General features: G+C 37.5%; 1 protein-coding gene and 1 pseudogene across 2 annotated transcripts in view; both read right to left on the reverse strand.

Annotated features, from left to right (window-relative positions):
* The window catches only part of NIPAL2 (NIPA like domain containing 2), a 96,957-nt gene that overhangs the window by 70,513 nt on the left and 6,971 nt on the right, over positions 1-19,473 (reverse strand). The gene's annotated exons all lie outside the window — the stretch shown is intronic.
* LOC143686393 (peptidyl-prolyl cis-trans isomerase-like 3 pseudogene) lies at positions 160-1,724 on the reverse strand (annotated as a pseudogene).

Genomic DNA, 19,473 nt, shown 5'->3' on the forward strand with positions numbered 1-19,473 from the left:
AGCCAGCCTGCCGTTCCAGGATGGGGTACGCTGTCTTTTTTATCTCTGTTGTGGCTTTGGGCGCTTTCTGTATCGTTTCTACTCCCCTAGTAGGTGTCCTGGAGAAGAAACTAAGATCCGCGCGTCTTACTAAGCCGCCATCTTCCAGGAAGCTCCCCCCTTTTTGTGAAAAATAATTTATATACAAAAAGCCATAGATTTCAAAATACATTGCAGCAATTAGTTGTAGTCATAAGGGACTTTTAACTAATTCACAGATTTGTCAAATGGATGTTCTGCATCTTGCAATACCTTAAAAGTTATGCCTTAACAAACCATTCCATAGCCAGTAAACTGTTGGGCCATGCTGACATTTACTATACTCCAGGACTTCTAGGAGAGCCTTTGCTGTAAATCTAAAGATCAGAGAAAACAGCAAGTGGATTGGATGGTCTTTCTACACAATTCCTTTATCTTGTTCCTGCTCTTTCTAATTGCACAGGATGAACAGTTAATAGAAAATAATACTTTTAGGATATGGACTAGATATGGTAGAATTATGTAATTAGAATGCTTAAAAAAAACCTGGATTTAATTAAAGTTCTTGGCAATTAAAAATACAATGTTTTTTTAATAACAAAAATTAAATGAAGTTTTTTTATATTAAAATTAAAGAAATACATTGGATAATAGTTGTAGTAAGAATATGTTCATAAGAGTGGTGATAAAAGCTGTTTATCCCCTTTTGGTTCTACCAACTTATAGAAGAGCTTAGCTGTAAACAAGTAGAAGGAACATGCAATCTCTGACATAAGTAAAACTGGGTAATGCACAGGTGTGTTCCATGAACAGCTTGCCAAGTATTTGTCCAGGTGTATTACAGCTACTGAGCAAATAGATTGGTATGAGTAGTTATGTTCTTGATGTGTACATCATTAAGAGGTCAATAGGTCATCTTATTCACTGGTAACTTCTCCAATTCATCTAGAGTCTCTAGGCCATCTATTACCTTTCCAAACACTGTATACTTCATGTCCAAATGTGGCTGCTTGCCATAGGTGATGAAGAACTGGGATCCATTGGTGTTTGGGCCATTATTAGCCATGGATACAACTCCTCTAATATTGTGCTTAAGATATTCACTGTATTCATCCTCAAACTTCTTGCCCCAGATACTGTTACCTCCTCTTCCAGTACCTGTTGGATCTCCCGTTTGAACCATGAAACCCTCGATATTTCTATGAAATATATAGCCACTGTAGTAATTACTGGCACAAAGAGCCAAGAAATGTTCACATGTTTTAGGTGTCCTCTCACAGAAGACTTCCATCTTAACATCACCTACATCTGTATGCAGTGTTACAGACATTCTTTTTGATGGCTTCAGGAAGCACTGTCACTTAAATTTCTCAGAGTCCTCCCAAGAAAAGCTCAAAAACAAGTCTCTCCTCAAGTCACTGTTGCCCCACCACCCTGGCTCAAACCAAACGTCTAGAATGATGTTTCTAAAAACCATGTAATTTACCATTCTAATTAAGAGTTCTATTAATAATTGTCCTTGCTCAAGAAGAGTAAATCGGGACTCCAAAGGGGTGCCTGTAGGAGCTCCTTGGGTTCCCCTGTGAAATGTGAAGTTAGATCTTTACCTCACACCATAAACAAAAATTAACTCAAAATGGACTAAAGACCTAAATGTAAGAGCTCAAACTATAAAACTCCTATAAGAAAAGATAGGAATAAGTCTTTTTTAGCTTGTATCTGAAATGGATCCTTAGATATGACACCAAAATCACAAGCAACAAAAGGAAAAACAGATAAATTGGACTTGTTAAAATAAAAGCTTGTATGTTTCAAAGGACACTATCAGGAAAGTGAAAAGATAACCCAAAGAATGGGAGAAAATATTTGAAAATCACATATTTGATAAAGAACTTGTACCTAGAATAGATTAAAAATTCTTATAACTCAATAATAACCGACAGCCCAATTTAAAAAATGAACAAAGGATCTGAATAGATATTTCTACAACAAGATATACAAAAAATGGCCAATAAGTACAAGAAAAGATACTCAACATCATTAATCAACAGGGAAATGCCAATCAAAGCACAATGAGATAACATTTCAAATTCACTAGAATGGTTGGAATAAAAAAGTTAGATAATAAGTGTTAGTGAGAATGTGGAGAAATAAGAACCCTCAAACCCTGCTGGTGGGAGTGTAAAATGGTGCAGCTACCTTGGAAAAATCTGGCAGTTCCTTAAAGGGTTAAACAGAGTTACAAGCAATTTCACTCCTAGGTATCTACCAAGATAAATGAAAACATGTTCAAACAAAAAACTTATAAATGAACGTTCAAAGCAAAATGAAAGTTCAAAACTTATAAATGAACAGTCAAAGGGTAGAAACAACCCAAATGTCCATGAATAGATGAACAAAATGTGCTGTAACCATGCAGTGAAATATTATCAGGCCACAACAGGGAAAGAAGAGGGCAGCCCATGGTGGCTCAGCAGGCAGAGATCTCGCCTGCCATGCTGGAGACTCAGGTTTGATTCCTGGTGACTGTCCATGCAAAAAACAATAATAATAATAAATTAAATAAATAAAATTTAAAAAGGGAATGAAAAACTAATATATGCTATGGTATGGGTGGCCTTAAAAGATTATGCTAAGAAGAATTTAGTCACAAAAGATTACATATTATATGATTCCGTTTATATGAAATGTCCAGAATAGGCAAATATATAGGGACAGGAAGCAGATTAGTGGTTGCTTAGAGCTGAAGAGTTATATGAGGGGATTAGGAGATGATAGCTGAAGGACGCAGGATTCCTTTGGAGCTGATAAAAATGTCTTAAAATTGACTGTGGTAATGATTGTACAACTCTGTGCATATACTAAAAATAAATGAATTATACATTTTAAATGAGTGAATTGTATTATAAATTAATTATATCTCAATAGTTATTATGAAATACAGTAATTTTTAAAAGAACACAGAGTATTCATGCCTATTTTGCTCCCCAAAACAAAATGCTACAAAAGTAGCTACCCCTACTCAAATCCCTTTTCCCCTGCTAGAGATTAACTTTTTTTTTCTTTGGATGCTGTATGGTGGGGGTCACATTTCATTCTTTTTCCATGTGAGTATCCCCTTATTGCAGCACCATTTGTTGAATTTTTGTTTGGTTTGGTTTTTTGCTTTGTTTTGTTTTGTTTTGCTGGTTTGGAAAGTGCATGGGCCGGGAATCAAACCTGGGTCTCTGGCATGGCAGGCGAGAATCCTATCACTGAATCACCCTCGCATATGTGAGATTAACTTTTATATAAAGCTGATTAAACACATTCCTTTACTTCCTATACTTATTTTTGTTGTTGTTTTTTACTCAAGTTTTCTTTTTTTTTTTCATCTTCTTCATTTGGACTGTTAACTCATTACCCTTTCCTCTATATTGTTATTTAACAATATGAGGGTATGGCTATCTATTTCTCTCTAAATATTCCCTCTTTTAGCTGGACCCACAGTTTTAACATGAATTATTTTCACTGTCATTCAACTCTAAATATTTTCTAATTATGTTACGACTTTTTATCTGAGCCTTATCTTGTTCAGAGATGTGTTTTTTTTAATTTCTAAGTTAAGTCAGTGTTGTTTATCACTTTGTTACTAATTTTAAATATTTTGGGGTTGTGGTCACATGCTGGGTACATATCAAGATTTGCTTTATGACCTAGTACTTGGTTTATGTTGAGATTTATTTTGAGACCTAGTAGTGATGATAAAATTCTATATGCTAGAGAGAAGTTATTTAATTGCTAAACTATTTCTATCTGATAATAATATAGTATAACAACTTTCTTTTCATATTGTCTCTTTTCTCACCCCTTTACTTTTAATCTTTCTGTCATTTTATTTTCGTTGGATTGCTTAGAAAAAGCAAACAACTGGATTAAAAATAAAAATCCTGCGATTTCTGTCAACTGCTATGTTTAGTCCATTCATATTTATTGTGTTCACCAGTATAGTTGCATTTATTTCTACTATTATTTTTATGTGTTTTAGTTGTCCTGGCTTTTTTTTTTTTTTTTTTTTATGCCTAAGTTCTCCTTCACACATCCTATTGGATTGATTGAGTTTTCTTTATTCTCACCCCTACCCCCAGTCTTCTGGTTAGGCAGTTGTATATCTTATTTTCACTCATTTATTAATTACTGTTAAAAATGTTTAGCATTTTATTTTGAAATAATTACAGACTCACAAGGTTGCAAAGAAATGTACAGGTAGGTCTCATGTACCCTTTTTCCTAGCCTCTCCCAATATTAACATCTTACACAACTCTAATACAATATCAAAACCAAGGAGTTGGCATTGGTAAAGAAAGATCTCATTCAGATTACACCAGTTATATGTGAGATCATTTGTGTGTGTGTGTGTGTTTGTATGTGTAACCACCACCACAATCAAGATACCCAATTGTACAATCAACGTAAGACTACCTAGTGTTACCCCTTTATAAGCATACCCATACTCTCCACCTCCCCATCTCCAACTCTTGGCAACCACTAATCTGTTCTCAATCTCTATAACTAGGTCACTTCACAAATGTTACATAAATGGATTCATGCAGTATGTATCTTTTTTTTTTTTTTTTTTGCATGGGCAGGCACCAGAAATCGAACCCGGGTCTCCTGCATGGCAGGTGAGAACTCTGCCACTGTGCCACCATCACCTGCCCATATATCTTTTTGAGATAGATTTTTACACTCAGCTTAATTTCCTTGAGATTAATTGAAGTTATTGCATGTATCAATAATCCATTCCTTTTTATTACTGAGAAGTATTCCATGGTATGGATTTACTGCAGTTTGTTTGTTCACCCACTGAAGGGCATTTGAGCAGTTCTCAGGTTTTGGTTATTACAATAAAGCTGCTAGGAATGTTTGTGTACAAGTTCCTGCATGATAATAAGTCTTCATTTCTCTGGAATAAATGCCCCAGAATATAATTGCTGGGTCATATGGAACTCCACTTCTAGTTTTTAAAGCAAGTGACAAACTATTTTCCAGAGTGGCTATACCATTTTATATTCCGTCCAGCAATATGTTAGTGATTCAGTTTCTCCACCATTAAAAGTTTAGTATGCATTCTTGACTTAAATTCTAAAGTTAACCAATATTTCCATTGCCCTGAACATTTCAAAGAGTAAGGTTTAACCACAATCTTGCCTCTTCTACACGCTGTTAACTAGTAAATTAATTCTACCTTGTTTTTATTATCCCCACAGTAGTTATTATGTTTTTTATATAGTCAATACTTGCTTCATTTATCCATATGTTTTACCAATTTCTTTGCTCATCAGTGTCTTTTTTTAAAAAAAAAAAGACATTGAGATATAATTCACATACAATAAAATTCACCTAGTAAGAGTGTACAAGTCAATGGTTTTTAGGATTTTCACAGCATGGTACAACCATCACCATTATATTGTTTCAGACCATTTTCTTCATCCCAAAGTGAAACCCCATTTTCTTTAGCAGTCATGCTCCATCCCTTCCTTCCTCTGACCCCTGGCAACCACTAATCTAATATCTGTTTTTATAGATTTGCCCATTCTGGTCATCCCATATAAATAGCATCATATAATATGTGGACTTTTGTTTTCTGGCTTCCTTCACTTAGTATAGTGTGTCTCATCATATTGCAGCATGTTTCAGTACGAAATCCTTTTTATGGCCAAGCACTGTTCCACTGTATTGATATATTTATTTATTTATCCACTCAGTTGATGGACATTTGAGTGTTTATACTTTTTGGCTGTTAGGAACAGTGCTCACCATTGTTCCTATGTCTTACTTTAATTTTTGGGTCTATGTCCTGTCTGAAGAAAACTTTAGTAGCTCTTTCAGTGAAATTCACTGAGTTGCAAATTCTCTGTCATTCTGCAAATATTTTCATGTCACCTTTCCTCTTGAGTATAAAATTGTAGGCTGACAGCTATTTCATTCAGCATGTTGAATGAAACGCTGACAACATTATTCCCATTGTCTTCTGGCCCTCAGTGTTGTTGAGAAACAGGTTGTCAGTCTAACTGTTGCTTCTTTGCAGGTAATCTGTCAGTTTTCTCAGGATGCTTTTAAGATTTTCTTTGCTGTTGGTTTTCTGTAGTTTCACTAAAATTTCTCTACATGAGAACTACTTTTCGCTGAGGTATTCAATTTGAGGACTGATGTCTTTAATCAATTTTGTAAGTTTTCAATCATTATCTCTTTGAATGCCACTTTTCCTCTGTTTTCTCTATTCACTCTACTGGAATTCTTATTAGAAGTAATGTCAGACCTTTCTATTCTCTCCTCATTTCCTGACATCTTATTTTCCAATTCTTTATCTCTTTGTGCTGAATTGTGGTTATTTTTCTCAGATTTATCTTCTAGTTAAATTTTTCCGACCTCTCTCTTCTTAATTGAGTCTTTATATAATTCTATCAGCACATATATTATAATTAATAATGTAATGTCATGTAATGATGTAAATAATTATTGTTTTACAAGTCCATTTCCCCTCTAGATTAGAAGCTCCTTGAGGGTAGAGCTGTGACTTAATAATCAACTCGTCTCTGTACCCTAGTGAGTAGAATAGATTCTGGTACAGAGAAATTGTTCATTAAACACTATTTGAACTGAACTATTATCAGATTAATTATAAACTGTCTAGAAATAGTAAATTTTTATCTTTGTCCTTAAGAAGATCTCAAAGGAAGTAGCTATTTTATAATCAACTGGGGTTTGAGTATGCAAACACTCAACTTCTGTGACAGCAAAAGCTTGTTCAAGAATTTACATTTCAAAAATTAAGGGTGTTCATTAGTATTCAATAAAATGCTGCTTGGTGACTTTTAAAATCTAGTGAGTTCATATTATACCAAAACACAGAAACATACGGGAATAAAACAGTTGTCAGAAACAGTTTCCTGACAATGCTCAGTATAACTGGTTTATCTTTGTGATGGCTAATTTCATGTGTCACTGGACTAGGTTATGGTGTCCAGTTGTTTGGCCAGGCAAGCACTGGCCTGATTGTTATTGCAAGGATATTCTGAGGATTTAAATTATTAGTCAGTTGATTGTATCTACGATTGATTATATCTACAGTCAACAAGGGAGGTTGTCTTCAGCAAAGAGAGGTCTCATCCAAGAAGCTGAATGCTTTAAAAGGAGAACAGAGGATTTCAGCAGTCAAAAAGAAGAATCTCTATCTCTGCTTTGGCCAGCCAGCTCCTCCCGGGGAACTTATCAAAACCTTCACTGGAGTTCCTAACTTGTAGCCTTTCCTATGGAATTCAGACTTGCCAATCCCCAAGTGAATGAAGTCATTAAACTAAATCTCTTAATATTTACATACCTATAGAAACACTGTCAGTTCTATTTCTCCGCTGAACTCTGGCTAATATAATTTTATTTTTTGTTTCTGAAATTTTGTTTAATTATTCAAAGTTAATTACATGCCCACTAAAATCATTTAAAATATACCTGTGAGTAGGTAGTCATTTTCTATTTAAAAATACAGTAAATCCTGGGTGCACGGGTGCTTCAGTGGCAGAATGCTTGCCTTCCATGAAGGAGACCCGGGTTCGATTCCCAGACCATGCACCCAAACAAACAAACAGTAAATCCTCATTAATGCCCTTAGTTGTTCAAGAGGGAAGTTTCAATTTTGCAATTTTTTTTAAAGAAAATACTGTAGTTTTATTACCATCAAAGATACACTGTAGCCCAAGGTAACCCCTATTAAATAGTGTTTCCAATTAGAAGCTCTGGTAAATGTGCTTTAATGACTATAAAATCCTCATCTGCAATTAGAATCCCCATTTACATAGTCAGCAGGCTCTTCTAAACTTGCCATTTAAATTAGATGTCTAGTTTTCATCATTACTATATTCAGCAATGCCTGCTTTCTAGCATTTTAGGATTAGTAGAGGCTTAGAGCTTTTTTCTCCCTCTCCCTTTCCTTCTCCCTCCCTCTCTTATTTTCTCCCATCCTAAGTGATCTAGGGACTGGTCAGGAAAGTGAACGGAGTGCCAGAAAAGGAAAGTGACTTTTGCAAAGTTACACACCTGTAGAGCGGCCAAATTTTGGCCCCAAGGCACATCGGTTCTGTCTGAACCACTATTTCTTCATAGACTGCAATAAGGTAACCCTAGGGCTAATCAGTTTTAAATTACCACAATTTTTCAATTAGCAGAATTTGTTTCTTTTTTCTAGATGCAAATAAGATAAAGAAAAGACAATACTTAGGGGGAACAGGCTGCTCTATATTTTTTAACAGGACAAACCAGAAACGGAAAGATGCCCTTTATTTTTGCAGTGCTCACTGTTGTCTCCACTTAATTTCTGGCTTTTCCAGGAAGTCTTGGCAAATAGATGAGGGCAGCCGCAGCAAACCATTTATCCAGTGTGAGCTTGAAAATATCAGCACCGATAAGTGTTAGGATGATTTTATTTTATTTGGAATAACAAACTTCTACTTTTTTCCTGCCAGCATGTTCTTTACTTATCTCACATAAAATTCCTGACCTAGAATCCATGGGTGGAGCAGCGTGACCAGAGGGAGAGAGGATATAATAATACAGGGATTTAGAATTGGTTAAGAGCCTCTGTCCTAGTTCTGACTTTGAACTCAATCAAATACCTGGCTCTGACTTCAAAACCTAAATTCAGAATCAGACTCCTGTGGAGTTAAAGAACCACAAATTCAGCTAGTTTTTTTTTAAAGCAGGTTAATTGAGATATAGTCACACATCATAAAATCCATCCAAAGTATACAATGAATGGTTCATAGTATCATCGCGTAGTTGTACATTCATCACTGCAATCACTTTTAAAATATGTCCATTACTCCAAAAATACCCCACAAAATTACAACCCTTATCACCCTACTACTGACCCTTAGCATTGCTGAGGTACATTTGTTACTGTTGATGAAAAATATTAAAATATTACTGCTAACTATCACCCACATTTTCCAATAGGTGATTTTTCCCACTCTATTATTAACTTCTTGTTAATAATAATGGGTATTTGTTCTAGTTCATGAAAGAACATTTTTTAAAAATTCATACTATCAATCATACATCACAGGGTGCATTGTGTCAAACAGTTCCATGCTTCATCCTCAACTTCTTCTTCTAGTGAGATATATGACTCGAAACTTCCTCTTTCAACCACAATCACTTGCATAATCCAGTGCTGTCAATTACACTCACCACAATGTGATACCATCATTTCTATCCATTTCCAAACATTTAAGCTCAACGTACTTAAAAATTTTGTACACATTAAGCATCTACTACTCATTCTATCTCCTGGTAACCTATATTCTGGATTTTAGCCTTATGAGTTTACTTATTGTAATTAGTTCATATTAGTGAGATCATACAATATTTGTGCTTTTCTGTCTGATTGATTTCACTCAACTTAATGTCATCAAGGTTCACACAATTTGTATGCATCAGGACTTCGGTACATCTTACTGCTGAATAATATTCCATTGCATGTATATACCACGTATTGTTTCTCCATTCGTCAATTGATGGCAGAGCTAGTTTTGTACACAGCTAGTTTCGTACACAGTAATAGTTGTGTTCACCTTGCAATTGGAATAATGCTATTGCTTTCCTGAAGCTGTTAAACATGTCCAACTGGAAAGAGAGAATCAGTTTCTAATCTCAACTGTACCACTGGTCAAGTGATTTAGGGCAACTAATCACTGCAGGAATGATTTCAAGTGCCTGAACCTGTGGCCTGATGATAGGCCTGAGAAATAAGTGTGCAGTTTGCCCCATCTCATGGTACACTCTTAGGAATGTGTGAGGTTGTTTTGTGCTTGCACCTGGCAAACAGGTAGGTACACAGCCCATCTCTAGAACAGTTAAGAGGGGTCAGGAGAATATTCAAATTCTTGGAGATACAACCTAAATTATTTAGGGATGAAGAGTTACAATATCAAAACAATTCAAATAGGGCCCTTTATATACTGATGTACTAAATACATAAATAAACATATATACTAAATAATATATATATAATTTAGTATATATATTTAATACAATTTTAGTATATTAAGCATTACATTGATATATGCATGTTAAATATTTTGAGAGAGAATGCAAACAAATATTTCAAGAAGTTAACAACTGCTGAATCTTCATGTGAAGGATATATGGGTTTTTATTGTACTACTCTTGCTACTTTTATATAAGTTTGAAATTTTTCAAAATAGGAAATAAAAAACAAAACAAAAACTCCTACCACAATGAGATATCATTTCATACCTACTAGAATGGCCATTATAAAAAAGCTAGAAAACTACAAATGCTAGAGAGGGTGTGGAAAATAGGTACAGTTATTCACTGTTGATGGGAATGTAGAATGGTACAGCTACTCTGGAAGGTAGTTTGGCAGTTCCTACCTTTGGAAGCTAAGTATAGAATTGCCATATGATGCAGCAATTCCCTTACTGGGTATATATTCAGAAGAACTGAAAACAGGGATATGAACAGACATTTGCACACCGATGTTTATAGCAGCATTAATCACGATTGCCAATAGATGGAAACAGCCAAATGTTCATCAACTGATGAGTGGATAAACAAACTGTGGGATACACATATGTTGGAATATTATGCAGCTGTAAGACAGAATAAAGTCACAAGATATACAACAACATGAATGAACCTTGACAACATTATATTGAGCGAAATAAGCCAGAAACAAAAGGACCAATATTGTATGGCCTCACTAATATGAACTAACTATAATGAGCAAACTCTGAGAGTTCAAGTTGAGAACACAGGTTATCAGGAGACAGAAAGAGGGTAGAGACTGGGCATTGGATGCTTAAGGAGTACAGAATGTTTAACAAGAGTGATTGTAAATGTTCAGAAATGGATAACACAATGCTGTGTGATGGTAGCCCAATACTGTAAGTATAATGAACAAAGCTGAGTGTGAGTAAGGTCAAAAGAGGAGGACTAGGGGCATGTATGGCACCAGAAGGAAAGCTAGAGGATACAAACGGGGACTGTATAACTGAGCGAAACCTAGATACGAATGAAAAGGATGTGGTTAGGACTAAGGTAAATCAGAACACAGGGTAAAGGATGATATTGTCTGTATTTTAAAACTTCCTAGAGTAGACAATTATGGTGATTAAATGTTACAAATATAAGAAAGTTTTTATATGAGCAAAAGCAAATATATGTAACCATTGCAAGGTGTTAAAATGGGATGGTGTATGGAAAAAATACAATTAATGCAAACAAGGGCCTACAGTTAACAGCAACACTGTTATACTCCTTCATTAACTGTAACAAAGGCAATATACCAATGCTAAATGTCAACAAAAGGGGGGTGTAAGGGAGGGTATGGGATTTTTTTCTTTTTCTTTCTCTCTCTCTCTCTTTTTCTTCGCAGAAGAATGGAAATGTTCTCATATAGATTGTGGTGGTGAATGCATAACTATGTGATTATACCAGGAGCCACTGATTGTACACTTAGGATGGATTGTACGGTGTGTGAATAAAACTGTTTAAAAAATAAACAGAAATATACAAGTGCTTGAGAAGATGTTGAGAGAGATGTACCTACTCACTAATGATAGGGAAGGAGAGTGGTGCAGCCCCTCTGGAGTCAGTGTGGTGGTTCCACAGGATGCTAAGTAAAGGGTTGCCATATGATCCTGCAGTCCCATGACTGGGTACACACTCAGAAGAACTGAAAGCAGGGACATGACAGACATTTGCACACTGGTGTTTATAGTGGCATTATTCACAATCGTCAATAGAGGTGGCCCAGGGGTACATCGATAGAGGAGCAGAAGGGCAAATTATTGTGTATGTGTTTGATGGAATATTGTGCGGCTGCAGAAAGGAATGAAGCCATGAGGCATGCAATAAGGTGAATGAACCCTGAGGACATTATATAGAGTGAAATAAGCCAGAAATGAAAACACAAATATTGTATGATCTAACTGAAATAAACTATAATGAGCAAACTCAGATTTAATTTGAGAGCATAGCTTACCAGGAGATAGAAAGTAGGCAGAGATTGGGCAATCGATGATTAAGGAGTACAGTTCAATAAGGCTCTTTGTAAAGGTTCCTAGATTGTAAGCTCTTACAGCAATCACATTTATTCCCAAGTTTTACTGTTATCTCTAAATTCGGAGATGCTATGTCCTTTGTGTACAAGCTGGTAGTTCCCTGTAACTTGGTGCATCTGTGTGACAACTGAGACTCAGAGTTAGAGTTCTGCAGTAATGAAAGTCAGCATTACTCCATTCAGCAACTGTTAAAGCTGAAAAAGAGAACAGATTTCAACTAGAGACATGAAAGAAAAGGACCTGATTAGGACTAAGGTAAATCAGAACACAGGGTAAACGATGATATTGACTGTGTTTTAAAACTTCAACTTCTGTGTGAGACCAAAGGAAGAGATGTTTATTTTGTCCAAAATTTATATTTTCTGTTGCACAGTCTAATTTAACCCATCTGGCCAGTTTATTTAAACAACCTAATTACATGGAACCTAGAATAAGGAAGGAGATCTTGGTATTCTGTACCAGTTATTCTAATACCCTGAGACATTCCAGAGTATTTTGGGCAGAAAATTAAAAAGTATTTGCAAAGTCCCCTTGAGAGACTGGAGAAAAAATGTGGAACTATTAAACTTCCCCAACTGGAGAATTCCTGATATCTGCCAAGCATTAGAGACTACCAATTTAATAAGCCAAGCCCTCGATCTTAAGGCTTGCCCTTATGAAACTTATTCCTGTAATGGAAGCTAAACCTACTTATAATTATGCCTAAGAGTCACCCCCAGAGAACCTCTTTGATTGCCTCTCTTTCTAAGCCAAACTCTGCAAATAAACCCAAAACCCCCACCCCCAACCCCCACAATGTGGGTCATGACTCCCAGGGATGTAAGTCTACCAGGCAATGTGGGACATGATGAACCTGGCCCTGGCATCCTGGGATTGGCAATGCCTTCTTGACCAAAAGGGTGAAAAGAAATAAACCAAAATCAAGTTTCAGTGGCTAAGAGATGTCAAATAGAGTCGAGAGGTCATTCTAGAGGTTACTCTTATGCATGCTTCAGCCAGATATTGCAAATTGCCACAGTATGTGAAGCCCTAACCTACATTATTCCTGAACACCCTAAAGAATACCCTGGATTCTATTTAAATTCTATAAAAGTTTAACCTATTAAGTTTATTTTTATAGAAACTTAAAATCTCCAGATGGCTCCTATGCCAGATAAGCCCTAAAACCCAGAGGTACCAGTATCTCCAAGAACATCAGTCAGATTCATTCCTCTACCCTATAATGCTGACACCCCTTTTAAGCATGAAGAAGTTAGAACTTTCATTGCCCAGATATCCCTAAGGACTGAGAGAATGATCACATGAGAGGGGGGAGGTGTAACTGAGAAGTTAGGATTTAACAAATGATTATGACCACTGACTCATCATATAGATATTTCTTTTTAGTTTCTAGTATAATAGAACAGCCAGATGGAAATACTTGAAATTGTTAAACTGTAATCCAATAGTTTTGATCTTTGGTAATGATCATATAGCTATATATATATTTTTTATTTTTTGAATGGGCAAGCACTGGGAATTGAACCCGGGTCTCTGGCATGGCAGGTGAGAATTCTGCCACTGAGCCACCATCACACTGCCTTATATAAACTTTTATCTTAAGATTGTGTGATTGTAAAAATCTTGTGACTGACTCCCCCTTTATCCAGCATATGGTTAGACAAATAATAAAATAAAGACATACATGAAAAAAAAAGATAACAGGTTGGGAACATGGGGAAAAAACCTTACATAAACTATAGGCAATAGTTAATAATACTATAATAATCTTTCATCAGTCGTAACAAATATGACTACTGTTAAAAAAGTTAGAATTACAAAAAAAGTGTTATCATCAATTGTAACAAATTTTCCTCACCCATGCAAGTGTTGGTGGGAGGGAGATATAAGGGAATCCTGTATTTTATGCATGATTTTCCATAAACCTACAACTCCTCTAATAAAAAGTTTCAAAAAACTACTTTGCAGAGTCAATGAAATTAAAAAGAATATGAATTCATTTTTAAAATAGAGATAAAAGAGATGGTAGAAAGAAAGAAATAAAAGCAAGAAACAAAAAAGGAAGCTGGCCTTGCTAAGGAAAAATGTTAAAAAGAAAATAAAACTCTTATGGAACATAAAGCCACATATAGACATTGATAGAGAAAAATACAATGTGGAAGGAAAGATGTAGAGAAAGCCATCAATATATAACAGACCATAGCCCTTTAACCCTATAACAGAAGTGTGCTCCTCCGAATCCATAGAAACAGAGAGGACAGAGAGTAAATCTGCCTGGGCTGGGAGTGTATTAGTTTCCTAGGGCTGCTATAACAAATGACCACAAACTTTATGGCTTAAAATATCAGAAATGTAATTCTCTCACAGTTCTGGAGACTAGATGTCCAAAATGAACTGCACTTAGCTGAAATAAAGGTGTTGGGTGGTGCCTCCAAAGGCTCTAGGAGAGATCATCTGCTCTTAGCCTCATCTACCTTCTGGAGGCTGCTTGTGTTCCTTGGCTTGTGGCTGCATCATTCCAATCTCTGCCTCTGTGGTCAACTGTCTTCTTCACTTCTGTGTGAAATCTCCCTCCGTCGCCCTCTTATGAGGTCACATGTGATCACATTTAAGACACTCCCTGATAATCCATATTATCTCCCTCCCATCTCAAGATCCTTAATTTAATCACAGCTGCAAAGTCCCTTTTTTTTTCATATAAGGGAATATTCATAGATTCCAGGGATTAGGACATGGATATCTTTTGGGAGACAAGCTGTCCACAGAGAGGGAGTCAGAAAAGCTTTACAGAGTGATAGTTCACCAGGGTGAGTCATTCTGGCAAAGGGAAGCGTAAAAGTGCAGTAGTACAGAGGTGTTGTGCAAAGGGGGCCCTGCGACGCCGTGAGGCAGAGTGCTGCAACAGAGCTGGATGGAAGAGGCAGGCAGGAAGCCTCATGGGCTGAGGACACGAAGGCCTCTAAACTAGAGAAGACCCCTCTTGGCTTCAGTGGGGAGGATAAACATGCAGAGAGGGACACCAGGGAACAGGAGACTGCTTCAGGAGTTCCAGCAAGAAGTAGGGGCACTGAGGATGGTTAATTAAAACAGGATCATAAGGAAACAATATCCATAGCATCAAACATTGGAGACAACCTGACATATGGGAATGATTTTTAGATTCATTAATCTAAAAAGGAGAACTGGACTATTCTTACCATTAATTTCCTTCATTTGCATGGGTTAGCATTGCTGAGTTGTTAGCACTGCTATTCTACAAGCTGTTCCTTGCCGACTTTCAATCAACCTTAAACCTAGGCAGAAAAGTCCAACGTGTTTCCTTTCCATACAATTAAGAACTATGACATTTTGTCTTTTACTAGGGAGCATATTTACTTACGTAATTGTACATACATAAATAAATTGTCCATACTTTATTTTTTGAAAAACTGAAATCCTTTAAGGATAAGACTTAGTTTTACTAAGAAGCCACTGTGGTTTTTTTTTTTTTTTTTGCTTTTGAGAAATTTAAGTTTCAGCAGAACAAATTTATGTACATTTGTATGGAAAATAGTACATTTAAGAACACTGTTGGGTACTTTTAATGCTTTGCTAAAAGGAAAGTAACAATATAGTAAAAAAAAAAAAAAAAAGCTAGAGTCCAGATAAGGAAGTCTTAACCTTGATTCTATTAAATAAATTAACTTCATAGAATACTTGGAAAGTAAATTTCTGAAAGAAGGACAGACACACTGAACACAAAGAATGCTATTATTTGCATCCAGATCAATATAAAGTCCCATAACTTCTCTATTTTGCAAGAACACACTCATATCATAGTCCCTTGTTTTCAAAGGCCTTTTGCAGCTCCTTCCTATGGTTTGGAATGCTGGATACTTGTGAGCTCACTAAGCTGCAACCCTTTCCCCCTACCTGCCTTGATGTCTGACTTGAAGTCTGACTAGTGTTTTGCCAGATCCTTCCCCCTGAAGACTGAATTCCACGAACTATGTCAGACCCCGGCCACTGGGTGAATTTTTGCCTCAACAGTGGGGAGGGCTTGTGCCATTACCGCTCACTGACTGCCCTCTCCCAGAAACTCCTGCAGCCCTTGCCACACACTAGACCATATCTTTCTGAGATCAAGGAAGGAATCAAGTTCAAACTTTCTATACCTCTTAGACATTGCAACTTAGATTCCTCACTGTCTCTAAAGGACCAGTCCCCACAGTCAAGCTAATTCTTTCTATCCCCAAGTCCCAATTCTTGGCAAAATTCTCATATCCCAGTGGTTCAGCATCCAGTTGCTAACACAGTTCATGGTTGATCCACACAAGATACCCACAGAACTCATCAGTGGTGACTGACTTCTGGTGTTTGTAAGTGTAGCTCAAAAGACTAATAAGGCACGCCCACATGTAACTCACAATTATCCTCTACTTTATGGTTGTGGCAGCTTTGTAGCTGTAACACGAGGCCAACCTGGACCTTGCTCACAAAGGACTACCCATTTCTCAACTGCTGTGACTCAGGAAGCCACATCCAAAGGTATATTACAAGATTTTCTCTTCCACTCTACGTCACTTATTTACAATCACGTAACTCTATTAGCCCTGAAAGCTTATCATCTGGAGTTCACTGGATAGTTTCAGCAGGGATGGCTTCAGCCCACTCCTATAGATGTTGTTTTTCTAGTATTTCTAAACCATGTTCTCATTCTCACCCCCTCTTCCTTCCTCCATTCTCCCCTTCTCTCTCCCCCTTCCCTCCCCTCCTCTCACTCTCTTTCTGTCACACACATATAATTACGTAAATCACAAGTACACAGCTACTTCTTAGCCCGCAGTCTGTGCTTTGTGCTTTGATATCTCTGCCAACACTGTCCTTCCTGCTCAGAGAGGCTCTCTGCTCGTGATTTTTACAGCATGCAGTGTTGGTGGCGTACCAGGCCCTTGCAGTTGAGCAGCTCATTAAGCTCATCAGGGACTAGGACAGGAGGGAGCACCACGCAGTTATCTCACAAACAGTCCTGACACAGAGCCCCACAAGTCCAGGAGATGATCAAGAAAAAAGGCCCCCAGAATGCACAGGAATCACCTCAAAGTTTAATCACACAATCACACTGCTGATATGATTTCTAAGATACACAGAACACTGTACTCACAAACTAGACCTATTTTACCTAAATCCACTAAATTTGCAGGAGTTTCCAAACTAACAAAGAGGTGGCTGTTGACGGTAAAGAAAGTGCCAAGGGAGTAGAGGGAAGATAGAGCATAAACAAGGGTAATTACCTTAATCAGCTGACTCCCTTTGATTTTTTCACAAATAGGAAGGGCAAGAGGCCTTTTTGGAATTTCTGGTGGGAGAGTAAGTCTGATATTTGGAAGCAGGTAAGTGCTTAGAGAGGATGGTAATGAAAATGTCTATGCTATAATTTTGGAGACTTAATCTAATCTTTTAAAAAATTACTACTCAGTTCCTACCCATGATAACAAAGCAGGCTGAATAAGGGCTACTTTGGAGCATCTGCTCACATGAGCCAGGGTATATAGAGAGAAGGCCCTAGCTGAGCTGGGAGAGGTGGAGGCTGTTCATGAAGGCAATGACCCATAGGCAGGGACTCGAACCCACCTAGTGGGCATTGCGGTTTGGCCCACACACTGTCCATGACCCCTTCTCTTGGTTACAGGACCCCTATTTCACATGAGCACTCAGCCCTTCCCATGGGGTCCACGTGTTTCAGGAATACCAAGCCCAGTAACCCTGGCCTCAGTGACTGGCTTGGGAAAGGACATGAGCCTAACTTGGTCCAGTCAGACAAAAGTCCATGTCTTTCCTCTAGTGATTGAGAAACACAAGCTCTTTCCTCCAGAAGTTTAAGGAAGTGTGTCACCTAGAGGGAGGAGCCCATTAAATGTGGAACCAACAACCTCAAGGAACAAGAATTGAAAAATCAAAGTAAGAAACTGAATCTTCAACATATTCTGAGAGTCCCTGGATCAAGGTATTTCTGAACCCAAATCTCTTCCTCCTTTCACATCATTTAAAGTGATTAATTTCTTTTAGTATCAAAGCCAGTTAAAGACAGGTTTTTGGTAACTTGCAACCTAAAACCTCTTAACTAACAAAGCATTTTTGGTAGGGACACCAAGCCCAGAAGTCAGAAGAGAGACTGATTCTTATTGTAAGCTAAAGAAGTTAGGCCAGTGGTCTGAGGGTGGCAAAGCAGGAAACCCTTGGAGAGATGCAAAGAAAGTGAGGTCAGATGACTGAGGAAACTAGTGATGAGGTCACAGGCAGGCAGCAGGACATCTATTTTATGCAGACCTCAGTCCTGCAAAACTCAGGGTGGAGCTTTAAAGAAGTCACGCCAGGGCAAACACAAGTTTTAGTGAGGTGTGGAGCTCATGACTAACATATGTTAACCCATATTTACATTAGAGATCATTTAGCACCTTCTGACATGTGCCAGTCAGAAGACCATGCTGAGTTACCAAAGGTGGGGCATAGGAGAAGATGAGGCAAAAGTGCAGGTGTGTACATGCTGAGAGCTACGTGGAAGGAAGCAGAGTGTTAACTGCCAGCTCTCAGGAAATCAGGATGCCCTGATGGACCCTGACAGACTGGGTGGAGTGGACAGCTGGGACTTTACATAAAACGTAAGTCTGCTGGAACATAGCAGGGTGGGTTAAGAAAAGTGTAAACTGAAAAGAGGAATATTGGTCCTGCAGGTACAGCTGAAAAAGAAAAACAAAAAACCAGAAGCTAAAATAAATGGCTCCAAAGTCTTAGGTTAACACTGAATGAGCACTCCCAGGCTGGGGTGTGGTATTGTTAGTTGAGCAAACCACTGTCAACCTTTTGGAGATGTTATCATACTACTGCCACCACCTACCTCTACCAGTTGTTCCCAGTGCTGCACACCCCATCTCCCCAACTTAGAAGTCTGGAAAGTGGCAGAAGGACATGGGAAGAATCCTAGCCTCTGCACTTCAAGATACCAACAGTTCCAATTAGGAAGTTTTCTGGTATGTGAATGACCTTGGAGAATGAAGGGGAGACAGACATCAAAGGGAATGAGGAAGGCATCAGGAAAAGAGGAATCAGTGGTTAAAAATTAGAAGAAAATAAAGTTATATCAAATAACAAATGTGTGGGTGAGCCATGGTGGCTCAGTGGCAGAGTTCTCGCCTGCCATACCAGATATCCAGGTTTGATTCCTGGTGCCTGCCCATGCGAAAAACAAAACAAAAACAAACAAACAAACAAAAAAAACAAATAAACGTTATTTTCCTTATTTCCATTTGTAATGAGCTAAGCCCAATATTCACTAACTATTAGAAATACATAT

Source organism: Tamandua tetradactyla, chromosome 6 (genome assembly GCF_023851605.1).
Source record: "Tamandua tetradactyla isolate mTamTet1 chromosome 6, mTamTet1.pri, whole genome shotgun sequence".
Taxonomy (NCBI): Eukaryota; Metazoa; Chordata; class Mammalia; order Pilosa; family Myrmecophagidae; genus Tamandua; species Tamandua tetradactyla.